The 11,376-nt window shown below is 59.2% G+C and overlaps 2 long non-coding RNA genes across 2 annotated transcripts in view; both read right to left on the bottom strand.

The window, feature by feature from the left end:
• The window catches only part of LOC116536218, a 2,716-nt gene extending 1,144 nt beyond the window's left edge, over positions 1-1,572 (bottom strand). The window contains exons 1-2 of the long non-coding RNA XR_004262536.1: positions 1,138-1,572; positions 814-843 (exon numbers count right to left, since the gene is read on the bottom strand). This is a non-coding gene — a long non-coding RNA (uncharacterized LOC116536218). The remainder of the gene's footprint in view (positions 1-813; positions 844-1,137) is intronic.
• A 1,639-nt stretch (positions 1,573-3,211) lies between these two features.
• LOC116536216 lies at positions 3,212-6,347 on the bottom strand. The gene is made up of 5 exons (XR_004262535.1): positions 6,024-6,347; positions 4,875-5,771; positions 4,071-4,103; positions 3,587-3,619; positions 3,212-3,508 (listed from the first exon to the last, which is right to left on the bottom strand). It is a non-coding gene; the product is annotated as an uncharacterized LOC116536216 (long non-coding RNA).
• Between the last annotated feature and the right edge of the window lie 5,029 nt (positions 6,348-11,376).

The raw sequence follows: 11,376 nt of genomic DNA, 5'->3' as shown, positions 1-11,376 counted from the left end.
GCAACATCTGCCTCCCAGGTTCAAGCGATTCTCCTGTCTCAGCCTCCCTAGTAGCTGCGATTACAGGCATGTGCCACCACGCTCAGCTAATTGTGTTGTATTTTTAGTAGAGACGGGGTTTCCTCATGTTGGTCAGGCTGGTCTCAAACTCCTGATCTCAGGTGATCTGTCCAATTTGGCCTCCCAAAGTGCTGGGATTACAGGCATGAGCTACCACGCCCGGCCATTCAAAACTCTTTTTGGTCCAGTTTCTCAGAGGATTGGGCCATTCTCTCCTCCCTGGCCTCCACTGCCTCCTGCCCAGAATGCCCAGGGCCTGGCTCTGGGGCAGCCTCAGCCCACATTTTATGTCCCAGCATGGTCCTGGTTTGGGGAGGGCCTGTCCCCAGCACCTGGTTGGCTTGGAATAGGCATGGTCCATGGATTAGTTTTTTTTTTGAACAGGGCCTCCCTCTGTCACCAGGGCTGGAGTACAGTGGCAAGATCTCCACTCACTACTGCCTCGACCTCCTGGGCTCAAGTGGTCCTCCCCTCTCAGCCTCCAGAGTAGCTGAGATGACAGACATGTGCAACCACACCTGGCTAATTTTTGTGTTTTTTTTGTAAGTGGATCCCTTGAGCCCAAGAGTTCAAGGCCAGTTTGGGAATGTTGCCCATGGTGGTCTTGAACTCTTGGGCTCAAGTGATCCACCTGCCTCCGCCTCCCAAACTGTTGGGATTACAGGCGTGAGCCACTGCTCCAGGCCTGGATTGGTTTGTTGAATGAGGTTTGTTGTGTGAGACCAAGCTGGGGGGCCAGAGGGTGGCGCTCACCTGATGTCTGAGGCTGTAGTCCTCTCAGGTCTGGGAAGAGAAGAGAAAGGACTCCCTGCAAGTCCACCCGGCCCTTCCTCTCCACTCAGAACCAGGGCCAGGCCCCCACCCCCATTAGTAACCCCCAACCCCTAAGACCTCCATGCTTCCAGAACTCCAGGGCCCCACCTGCCTGGGTTTCAGCTCCCAGGAAGGCCCCGGCTCCCCACCCATTCCCATTCACACATCCCAGGGAGACAGAGAATGTGGAGATCCGGGACTCTGGGGAAGCAGCAGCACATGCACAGGAAATGGGCAGGCAGACAGGGACAGGGTGGGGCTCACCTGGCTTCTGGGGTTTTCCACCCTCTCCAAAGCCTGGGGGGACGATGGGAGCGTGAGGGATCCTTTCCTCTGGGCCTGTGCCCAGAATCTCAGCCCCAGGCTCCCTGCTTCCGTCCCCATCCTCTTTATCTGGTCCAAAGCCATTTTGAGCGGCAGGACCTATTTGAGGAGCAGACACAGCAGTGTGGAGGCGCTGCAGTGGGCATGAGCTGGGGCCTGGAGCCCTGCCCTCTCCCTTTCTTTCTCGTGGCCTCAGCCCTCTCCTGGTGTGTCTCATGTGAACTCCCTCCCAGGACTGACCGCAGTCGTGGTTGGATTTGGCTCTTGGCCTGAGAGTCCAGACCGTGGCCGCACTTGACCAGCTAGAGTGTCCTCCCTGCCCAGCTGAGGCCTGGCTCAGGGTGGGTGGGTGCTCAGGGGAGATTGGGTGAATGAGTGAACCCCCAAGAGCCCATCAGGGACCCAGAGTGTGGCCCCGGGCCCCTGACCTCTCCCTCCCAGCCACCCCAGCCCCTTTGGCCCCCACCTGGCTGGGTTCCTGGGCTGTTTCCATTGCTGTATCCTGGGAGGAAAAGCAGTGTGTGAGGGGTGGATTTGGGGAGGACTTGAGGGTGGGAGAAGACTAGAGATGCAGGGGCCACAATCAAGATGGGGGACGGGAGAGCAGGGGCTCACGGACCCCCCCCATTTCCTGTCCTCCCCAAGAAATCAACTTTCTGCCCTCTGGACTTCTAACATCCCCTATCTCTTCCCTGTGTCTCCTTCTAGAATCCTAGCTTAGTCCAGATGCCCTCACCTGGCTGGGCTCCAGCTCCCAGGAAGTCCCCAGCTCCCTTCCCATCCCCATCACCAGATCCTGGGAGACCTAGTGGAAGGAGGAAGCGGAGACTAGGCCGATGTGTGTGCACGGGGGAGTGGAGGACAGGGACACAGGACAAGGCAGGCACACCTGGCTTCGGAGGTCTCACCGCCCCCCATGCCAGGAAAAGAGAGACCAGGGAAGGGAGACTGCAGCTCCCTCCAGCCCCCAGACCCAAGCCCAGGCCCTCAGCTCCACCCCACCCTCCCTGGCCTGGTTTTGGGCCTGTGGGGTGAGGGAGGCAGAGGCTGGAGCTAGGCCATGTGGGGTGCAGTTCTGTGGACTAAACATCACCCCAGCACCACCGTGTCCCACGCCCTGACAGTTCTCAAAGGGCATGTGCCCAGAGGGCAGCTCAAAGGCCTCCCCAGGAGTCCCCAGTCACAGGCATGGCATCGGCAGGCCACAAAGGGACCAGTGCCTGGGGAGGGTGACAGACTGAGAGGGGGACAGAGAGGGACGGGACACGGCGAGTGTGGCAGGGAGGCAGCACAGGGGTGGGGTCCTCCCTTCACCCGCTTCTGAGGCTTCCTCTCCCCCAGGCCTGGGGAGAGCTAGAAAGAGGCTGACATTGATCCCAAGAACTCCTCCCCTAAGAATGAGGGTTAGGACCCCGAGCCCTCCTGCCTGCCCCTCCCTGTGGCCCCTGCCCAGGCACCCTTGGGTGTGAGAGAAAGATGTGAGACAGAACCTGGTGGGGTTCCTGCCCCTGGAAGAGTGCCAGCACCCAAACCACTTCTGCTCTCCAATCCTGGGGAGACAGAGGCGAGGTCCATGAGCTGTGGGGTGGGCAGGCTTGGGGGACACAGAGGCGCATGGATAGAACTGGGCAGGGTGGGGCAGGGCTGTACCTCACCTGGCTTCAGAGGTTTCACACCCACTCCCAGGCCTGGGAAGGGACAGAGTGGCTGAGCCCTGCCCACCCTCCAGAGCCCAGCTCTCCCAGCCTCTGGTTCCCTGACTCTGCTATACCTACTCCTCCTCCCTCCCAGAAGCCCAGATTCTGCCCCACCTGTCTACATCCTCACCTGGCTGTGCTCCAGCCCCTGGGAAGGCCCCTGCTCCCAGCCCGTTTCCATATCCTGGGGAGACAGAGCCAGAGGGACATGAGGAGGGGGGACAGGGGCGTCAAGTGGAGACAGAGACAGACAGCAGGAAGTGGACATTAGGACGGGTATGGGGTGGGCTCGCCTCTGGCTTCTAGGGTTTCACAGCCCCTCCAAAGCCTGGGAAGAGAGATGGGCAGATGAAGGAGCCAGTGTATCCCTTCACCAACCAGACATCAGAACTCCCTGTGGTCCCCTTCCTGCCCACCTCCCGTGAGGCTCCCACCTATTCTGCCTTCTCTGAGGCCTGGGAGAGCCTGGAGAGGACCTCAGAAATGCTGATCTGGCTGCATCCCTTCCCCCACAACATCAGGCAAGATTAGGCACCTCCATGCCCCTCCCATGTCTGTACAGCTTCCCCCCACCTCATCTGGCTGGGCTGCAGCACCTGGGAAGGTCCTGAACCCTGGGGCGAGAAGGCAGGAGGGAGTCGGGAAGAGTGAGGGAGGCGGACTCGGTGCAGGCAGGGCTGGGCGAGACTCACCTAGGTTCTGGGGTTTCACGCCCCCTTCAATGCCTGGAAAAGAGATGAGGATCAGATGAGGGGCTCAGGAATCCCCATGCCAGGGATACCCGTAGAATCCTGCCTTCCAGCTCCCCAACTCCCACCTCTACCTGCTCCATGGCCATTCTGAGTGGAAGGGCCTGTGAGAGAGGGAGAGGTGAGCTGAGGAGGTGTGGGGTCCCAGCTGTGGTGGGGGTACAAGACCCTTGGACCCCCCCCCCCCGTGGACTAAGCCAGACAGCAGAAAATCTGAGCGGCTCCCTGTGCCTCCCTCCCCATCACTCTCCAATCCTGCCTTTTCCCTCTGTGGCTTGGGAGGGAGGCAAGGAGGGGACCCTATGGCTGTCACCTGGCTGGATTCCCAGGCCATGCCTGATCCCGAATCCTGGAGAGACAGATGAGGTGAGGTGAGGGGTGTGAGAGAAAGCTGGGGAGGCAGAGCTGGGGCCGGGGCAGGGCTCACCTGGCCTCTGTGGTTTCACACCCCCTTCATAGGCTGGAGAGACAGGGAGCAGGTGAAGGACACCCTCTCCCAGGATCTCCCCGGATCTCCCCAGAACCTCCCGCCTGCCCATAGCCTTTCCACGAAGCTTGCCTGTGGGAACTCAGTCCCTTCCCATGAGGGTGGAGGGCTACCGAGCACACGTGGGTGCTTCCAGCCTCCCGTCTTCTCTCCTTCCCTCTCTCTTTCCTTTCCTTCCTCCTTCCTTCTCTCCTTCTTTCCTTCCCTCTCCACTCCCTTTCTTCCTGCCTACCTTCCCCTCTCCCCAGCCAGGATGCCTGGGGGACACTCCGGGGCTCAGCTCTGTCCCCACCTATTTCTTTTTCTTTCTTTTTTTTTTGAGACGGAGTCTTGCTCTGATGCCCAGGCTGGAGTGCAATGGCATGATCTCATCTCATTGCAAACTCCGCCTCCCAGGTTCAAGCGGTTCTCCTGCCTCAGTCTCCCAAGTAGCTGGGACTACAGGCACATGCCACCATGCCCGGCTAATTTTTGGACTTTTAGTAGAGACGGGGTTTCACCATGTTGGCCAGGCTGGTCTTGAACTCCTCACCTTGTGATCCACCCTCCTCAACCTCCCAAAGTGCTGGGATTACAAGCGTGAGCCACCTCACCTGGCCTGGCCCCCTATATTTCTGAGATGACTGCTTCCCCCTTTACCTTTCCACCTCCCAACCCAGCTTTCCCTGCTCCTGCCCTCCCTCCGCAACCCCCCCCTCCCAAGCCCTGCCCTCGGACTCCTCCCTTCCTTATGCCAGGCCTCACCTGCTCCCAGACCACTGGGGGGACCATAGGCCATCGGAGAAGTGAGACGGTGAGCCCAGGGTACTTGAGCAGCTGGGAGCCAGTGTACCACCCTCCCCAAGCACCCCCTACAAGCTTTACCTGATCGGTAGCCATTTGGGCTCTCTAAGCCTGTGGGCTCCAGGAAGAAGTGGGAGAACTTAGGAGGGGACTAAGGGGTCCAAATCTGGATGCCACCCACCTCCCTGGGCCTCAGTTTCCCTGCTGTCACAGGAGGGTAGAAGGCAGAGCCCGTGAGCAGTCTGGGGCCAGGGTAGTGGAGGCTGGAGGGCCCCTGCGCCTGGAGGAAGGTATCTGAGCCGGGGCCCTGGGGCGCTGTGGGGCAGAGCCCACTCCAGCCTCTTCCTCACCTCTCCCATCCATTCTCTGTACTGGGCTCCCCTCCCTGGAAATCTCCTCTTCTTCTCACCCCCGACCTCCCCCCTCATCTTTCTCTCCTGAAGCTCAGATGCATCAGGGCTCAAGGGAGCCTCTCCTCCTACCCTTAGGACCCCCCATGTCTCTGGAGTAAAGACCCTTCCATGACACTCGGCCTCCTGCCTGGGCTCTCCTTGTCCCCCCCCCGTCACACCTGCGACCCTTCTGAGCCAGCGCAGGCCCCTCCTCAGGGCTGCATGTTCTGCCCGGCGGACTGTTTCCAGAGTGCAGGGCGTCTGTGTCCCCCCGACCCTTGAGTGGACACTTGATAAGATTCCCTGCCCAGAAGACAGCAAGGTCCCTCAGCTCTCCTGGGCCTGCCATCAGGAGTCCCAGAGAGCACCCACACTCCCAGGGCAGGAGAGATGGGGCCTCTTCCCTGACGCCAGTGCCAGAGGGGCCACCTACCTTTCCGCAGGCCAGGAGGTAGCAGGGGCAGCCCTGGGCAAGTAAGAAGGTGCTGACTCAAGGCTGGGGACCCCAGAGGCTGAGATGGGGCAGGGCCCAGGCATCTATCCTCAAGCTCCCCAAAAACCCTCGATGTCTGAATTCTCTGCCCAGACCAGGCCAGGCTTCCCACACCCCAACCCCCCTTGTCTCCAGGACCCCAACATCTGGCCAGGGCCTCACCAGGACCCCCAGCCCCGGTCACAGATGCCTCCCTTCCAACCCCCAGCCTTGAGCTGCCCTCACCGCCTTGCAAGCTCTCGGGAGTCAGGCAGAGAAGGAAAAGAGCCACGGGGAAGACCCAGGCGCCCATGACTCTGGACAGAGTGGGAAGGCCCACACCCTTTGGGCTTTTAAACACCCCTGGTTGGGTGGGGACCCTTACCCAGGCGCCCCAGCTTTGAGAGGCAGAGGCTCTGCCTGCAGACCCTGGGGGGTCAGCCCCGCACCTCCCCCTGTGACAGAAGTCTAGCTCTAGCCCCTCATCCATCATGGGCACTGACAGCAAGACAGGCCCCCTGCCTGGCCCCTGAGACTTCTCCACCCCTGTCAGCAACTTAGGCCCTGGCGCCAGGCCCAGAAGGCTCAAATGTCCACCCAGTAAGGGGCAGGCAGGCACCCTAGGCCCAGCCCAAACACAGCTGGGGAGAGAGTGGGAGCCAGGGCCAGAAAAGCTGGGGCTGCAGAGTGTTGCAGACAGCAGGGGTGGAGGTGACAGCCTCTCAGACCCTGTCTGACAGGCGGGTGGCGTCCCCAACAAAAGCCAGGCGTCATCCCGTCTAATCCTGAGACCACATAGACCTCTCCTGGGGGGCCCTTTGTCCTCATGGAGGCTCGGACTGCCAGAGTGGGCCAGAGACCCCAACTCCAGAGCCCCCCCATTCCAGGAGGGATAGGGACACACAGGGATGGGCCAGCTGTCCCCAGCCTCTCTGAGAGTCCTTGGAGGCCCTCCAGCTCCTTCTCATCTCCTGCCTTAGCAGCGACTCTGACTTTGGGTCACAGGCTAGCAGAGCCACCGCTCACGGTGGCAGGGCAGGACTGCAGGAGAGGCTAAGGAGGGACGTGGGGGGCTGGAAGCAGCTCTCCATGCCTGGGGCTGGGTGGACGGACTTGGAGCCGGGGCCCTGTGCTGGGGGCCTGGCAGGAAGGCGCCGGGTGTGGGGGTCTGGGCAACAGGCACCACCCCACCAGGAGCCTGCAAACCCCACCAGGCTGGCTGGGGATGGCAGTGAGTCAGCCCCCAGGCCCTGCACCCTTGTCCAGAAGGCCCCACACCCTGTCTGTCTGCTGGCCTGTCCCCTGCTCTGCCAGCCCCTCCTCGAGCCTCTGGCTAAGGAGTCCAGCCTGCCAAGCCAGGCAGCCCAGCTAGGCTGGGGGTCTGGAGAGTGGCTACAATGAGGAAGGGGCAGCAGGGGCTTCTCCCAGAGAGGCTCTGGAGCCCACACATCTGCGGCCAGGTCCAGCTGCCAGTAGACTGCAGTTACCACCAGGTACCCTCCCTCACAGGCCAGCCCCACACTGATGTCCCTGTGTCCCCTCCCTCTCTGCCTCCCCTCCCACCTACATCACTGGTTGCACCCCACTGCTTCTCTTCCTCCCCACACGAGCCCCCCGGGGCTCACACCCACAGGCACACTGAGATGCCCATGGTGTCCACCTCCCCACCACAGACCCAACTTTGCATGAGGCCTGTCTGCTCATGGTAGGCCCCCTCAGCCCAGCGCCTCAGAACAGTGCCCTGAATGACCCCCTCCTGCCCTGCCTGGCAGCCATGAGTCGGGGTCCCAGACGCTGGACCTTCAGAGGCTGCTGATGGGCTCAGGGATGCTCCGACCCCATCCATCCCATGTGAGCCCAGGGCAGCAGGGACAGTCCATTCAGACTCCCTGGGAGGGCTTTCCTGCCAGGCCACCTGCTCAGCCCATGGCACAGGCACATGTCCCCTGTGTATTCATGGTGGGCAGCCGAGTGCCCCGTGGCTAGCAGCTAGGTGCTGGATTCAGACGGGGTGCACACACCCACTCCATCTGTCTCGAGGCCTTCCCGAGTGTGTTCACTCTCCCCTGAAAGGACAATACGAGCACCTTGATGTTGGGGCTATTGGGAGGAGCTGGCACTTATCTTCATTTACAGATGGGGAAACAGAGGGAGAGGGGAGGGCACTTGGCTCAGATTGTGCAACTCCTGAGCAGTGGGGCTGAGAGCTGAACCCCAGCAGTCTGGCAGTCCCCACGTCTGCTGTCCCTGCTCTCCAGCACCTTACATGCTTATACATGGGCAGTAGGCCCAGTTATGCCAGACAGCACGAGGTGTCTGCTTCAGACCCGGGACAGCTGAGAGCTTCTACACAGACACATGGCCCGCCCCGCAGGATGCTGGGAAAGAATGGCCCAGGAGGAGGCAGGCGGGAGACCAGGAGGGGCCCTGTGGGAGGTAAAGAATGGGTGCCTGCTTGGCCACTGCCAGAGGGAACACCAGTGCCCGCCACCACTGCCAGGCTGCCTGGTGCTGGCATGGCCTTGGAAAATGCCAGCCAGCCCAGGGCGTCGGGCCAGCCTGACAGCCACTCAGGAGCAGGCTGGGCCCAGTCAGTGTCCCAGCCCCTGCAATGCCACCACCCCTACTGCCAGCACAGCCAGGCCCCTCTGCTCACCCCCAGACCCACCCAGGCAGGGCCTGCCTGAGCGAGGACCATGTGCGGGCCAGGAGAGCCCCTGCTGAAGCCCTGACGTGGACTACCCTTTGCTTCCAGGCACCCTGGCCTGAGGGGTACACAACACAGCCCCTGAACAGAGGAGCAGCTATGGAGGGCTAGGGCTGGGGCCTGAGGGCAGGGCAACAGCAGGCATGTTGGAAGTGCGGGACCCAGGCCCAGGAAGTGCATTGCCTAAAATGGCGAGAGACTCCCTGCCAGCTGCTTGACACCAGCAGCACCTGTGAGGGCAGGAATTTGGGGAGGACAGTTGGAGCAGTGGCCAGGCGCCTGCTGGGCAGACACCTTCTGCACTCAGCTGTGAGCTGCGGGTCCTGCCGGCCACTCTGCTTGGGCAGCTCTGCAGTCCAAACCCAAATATCAGAGCCTCTAGTGCACCATACTAGGCATCCCAAGGCAACTCACACCAGCAAAGCTGACCTGTACGAACTCCTCCCTACCCATCTGCCAGTTTATTTATTTATTTATTTATTTATTTATTTTTTTTTGAGACAGAGTTTCACTCTTGTTACCTAGGCTGGAGTGCAATGGCGCGATCTCGGCTCACCGCAACCTCCGCCTCCTGGGCTCAGGCAATTCTCCTGCCTCAACCTCCTGAGTAGCTAGGATTACAGGCACGTACCACCATGCCCAGCTAATTTTTTGTATTTTTAGTAGAGACGGGGTTTCACCATGTTGACCAGGATGGTCTCGATCTCTTGACCTCGTGATCCACCCGCCTCGGCCTCCCACAGTGCTGGGATTACAGGCTTGAGCCACCGCGCCCGGCCATCTGCCAGTTTATTAAAATCTTATGCAATTCTTCTGGTGTAGTGTCAGAAAAAAAAAAAAAAAGCCTTAAACAAATGTGGCCAGGCACAGTGGCTCATGCCTATAATTCCAGTACTTTGGGAGGCCAAGGCAGGAGGATTGTTTGAACCCAGGAGTTTGAGATCAGCCTGGGCAACATAATGAGACCTCCTCCGTCTCTACAAAAGATAAAAAATTACCAGGGTCGGGTGGTGCACCCGTGGTTCCAGCTACTTGGGAGGCTGAGGTGGAGGATCACTTGAGCTTGGGAGGTTGAGGCTGCAGTGAACTGTGATCATACTATTGCCTGGGTGACAGAGTGAGACTCTGTCTCAAAAATAATCAAAAAACCGGCTGGGCACAGTGGCTCACGCCTGTAATCCCAGCACTTTGGGAGGCCGAGGCGGGTGGATCACGAGGTCAAGAGATCGAGACCATCCTGGTCAACATGGTGAAACCCCGTCTCTACTAAAAATACAAAAAAATTAGCTGGGCATGGTGGCGCGTGCCTCTAGTCCCCGCTACTCGGGAGGCTGAGGCAGGAGAATTGCCTGAACCCAGGAGGCGGAGGTTGCGGTGAGCCGAGATCGCGCCATTGCACTCCAGCCTGGGCAACAAGATCGAAACTCCGTCTCAAAAAAAAAAAAAAAAAAAAAAGAAATTGAGACCATTCTGGCCAACATGGTGAAACCCCGTCGCTACAAAAATACAAAAGTTAGCTGCGCTTCTTGACACACACCTGTAGTTCCAGCTACTCAGGAGGCTGAGGCAGGAGAATCGCTTGAACCTGGGAGGTGGAGGTTGCAGTGAGCCAAGATCGCACCACAGCACTCCAACCTGGCAATAGGGCAACAGTGTGTCTCAAAAAAAAAAAAAAAGGCCGACACGGTGGTTCACGCCTGTAATCCCAGTACTTTGGGAGGCCGAGGCGGGCAGATCATGAGGTCAGGAGATCGAGACTATCCTGGCCAATATGGTGAAACCCCGTCTCTACTAAAAATACAAAAATTATCTGGGTGTGGTGGCGCGTCCCTGTAATCTCAGCTACTCTGGAGGCTGAAGCAGGAGAATCGCTTAAACCCGGGAGGCGGAGGTTGCAGTGAGCTGAGAGTGCACCACTGCATTCCAGCCTGTCGACAGAGTGAGACTCCGTCTCAAAACAAAATAAAACAAACAAAAAAAACCCTTATTCAATTATGAAATATAGCATGCAAAAATAAGCGCACGTGAGACGTGAACGTGCGGTGTGGCAATTGTACTTAGGAAGCAAACCCCTGTGCAACCAGACCAGGGCCAAGAAATAGAACATAGCCAGTTCTGCAGAAGCACCCGTCACAGTCCTCTCCCTCCCATTAGGATAGCCATGTTTGCACTTGTGGTGGTCATTCCCTCGCCTTTACTTTTTTTTTTTCTTCAGACGGAATTTCGCTGTTGTCGCTCCTGTGTTGTCCTTTTGTGGCCGCAATGGGATGAGTGCGTCTTCCTGGGAGAGTCTGGGCGGGGTCGCGGGTGCTGTGGCGGCGATGAGACACACGGGGGCGCGCGCGGCCCGCGCCTGGACGCGTTTGCAGAGGATGCAGGACGCGCGAGTGGGGCCGGTTCTGGAACTGCGTGTCCCGGCGGCGGCTGGGCGGATTCCTCCCGAAAGGAGGCGGTCCAAGCACTTTGGTCCGGAACCCTGTGGGCCTGTTCCTCTGTCCCTGTGACACAGGGTGGTTAGAGGAGTCCCGGCTTCTCTCCTCCTGGGGCCTATTTTTGGTCCAGACTGCAGCGTTGAAAACTGCAACAGATTGTATAATGGGGGGGTGGTCTGTTTTATTATTATTATTATTGAGGCTGAGTCTGACTCTGTCACCCAGGCTGGAGTGCAGTGGCACCGTCTCGGCTCACTACAACCTCCACCTCCTGGGCTCAAGTGATCCTCCCACCTCAGCCTCCTGAGCAGGTGGAAAGCATAGGTGCACACCACGATGTCCAGCTAATTTTTTGCTGGTCTCAAACTTCTGAACTCAAGTGACCTGCCCGCCTCAGCCTCCCAAAGTGCTGGGGATTACAGGCGTGAGCCATCTTTTTTTTTTTTTTTTTTTTTTTTTT

This window comes from Sapajus apella, unplaced genomic scaffold, assembly GCF_009761245.1.
Source record: "Sapajus apella isolate SASKATOON/1434 unplaced genomic scaffold, GSC_monkey_1.0 scaffold99, whole genome shotgun sequence".
In the NCBI taxonomy this organism is placed as follows: domain Eukaryota; kingdom Metazoa; phylum Chordata; class Mammalia; order Primates; family Cebidae; genus Sapajus; species Sapajus apella.
This window is presented reverse-complemented; position numbering and strand designations above follow the sequence as displayed.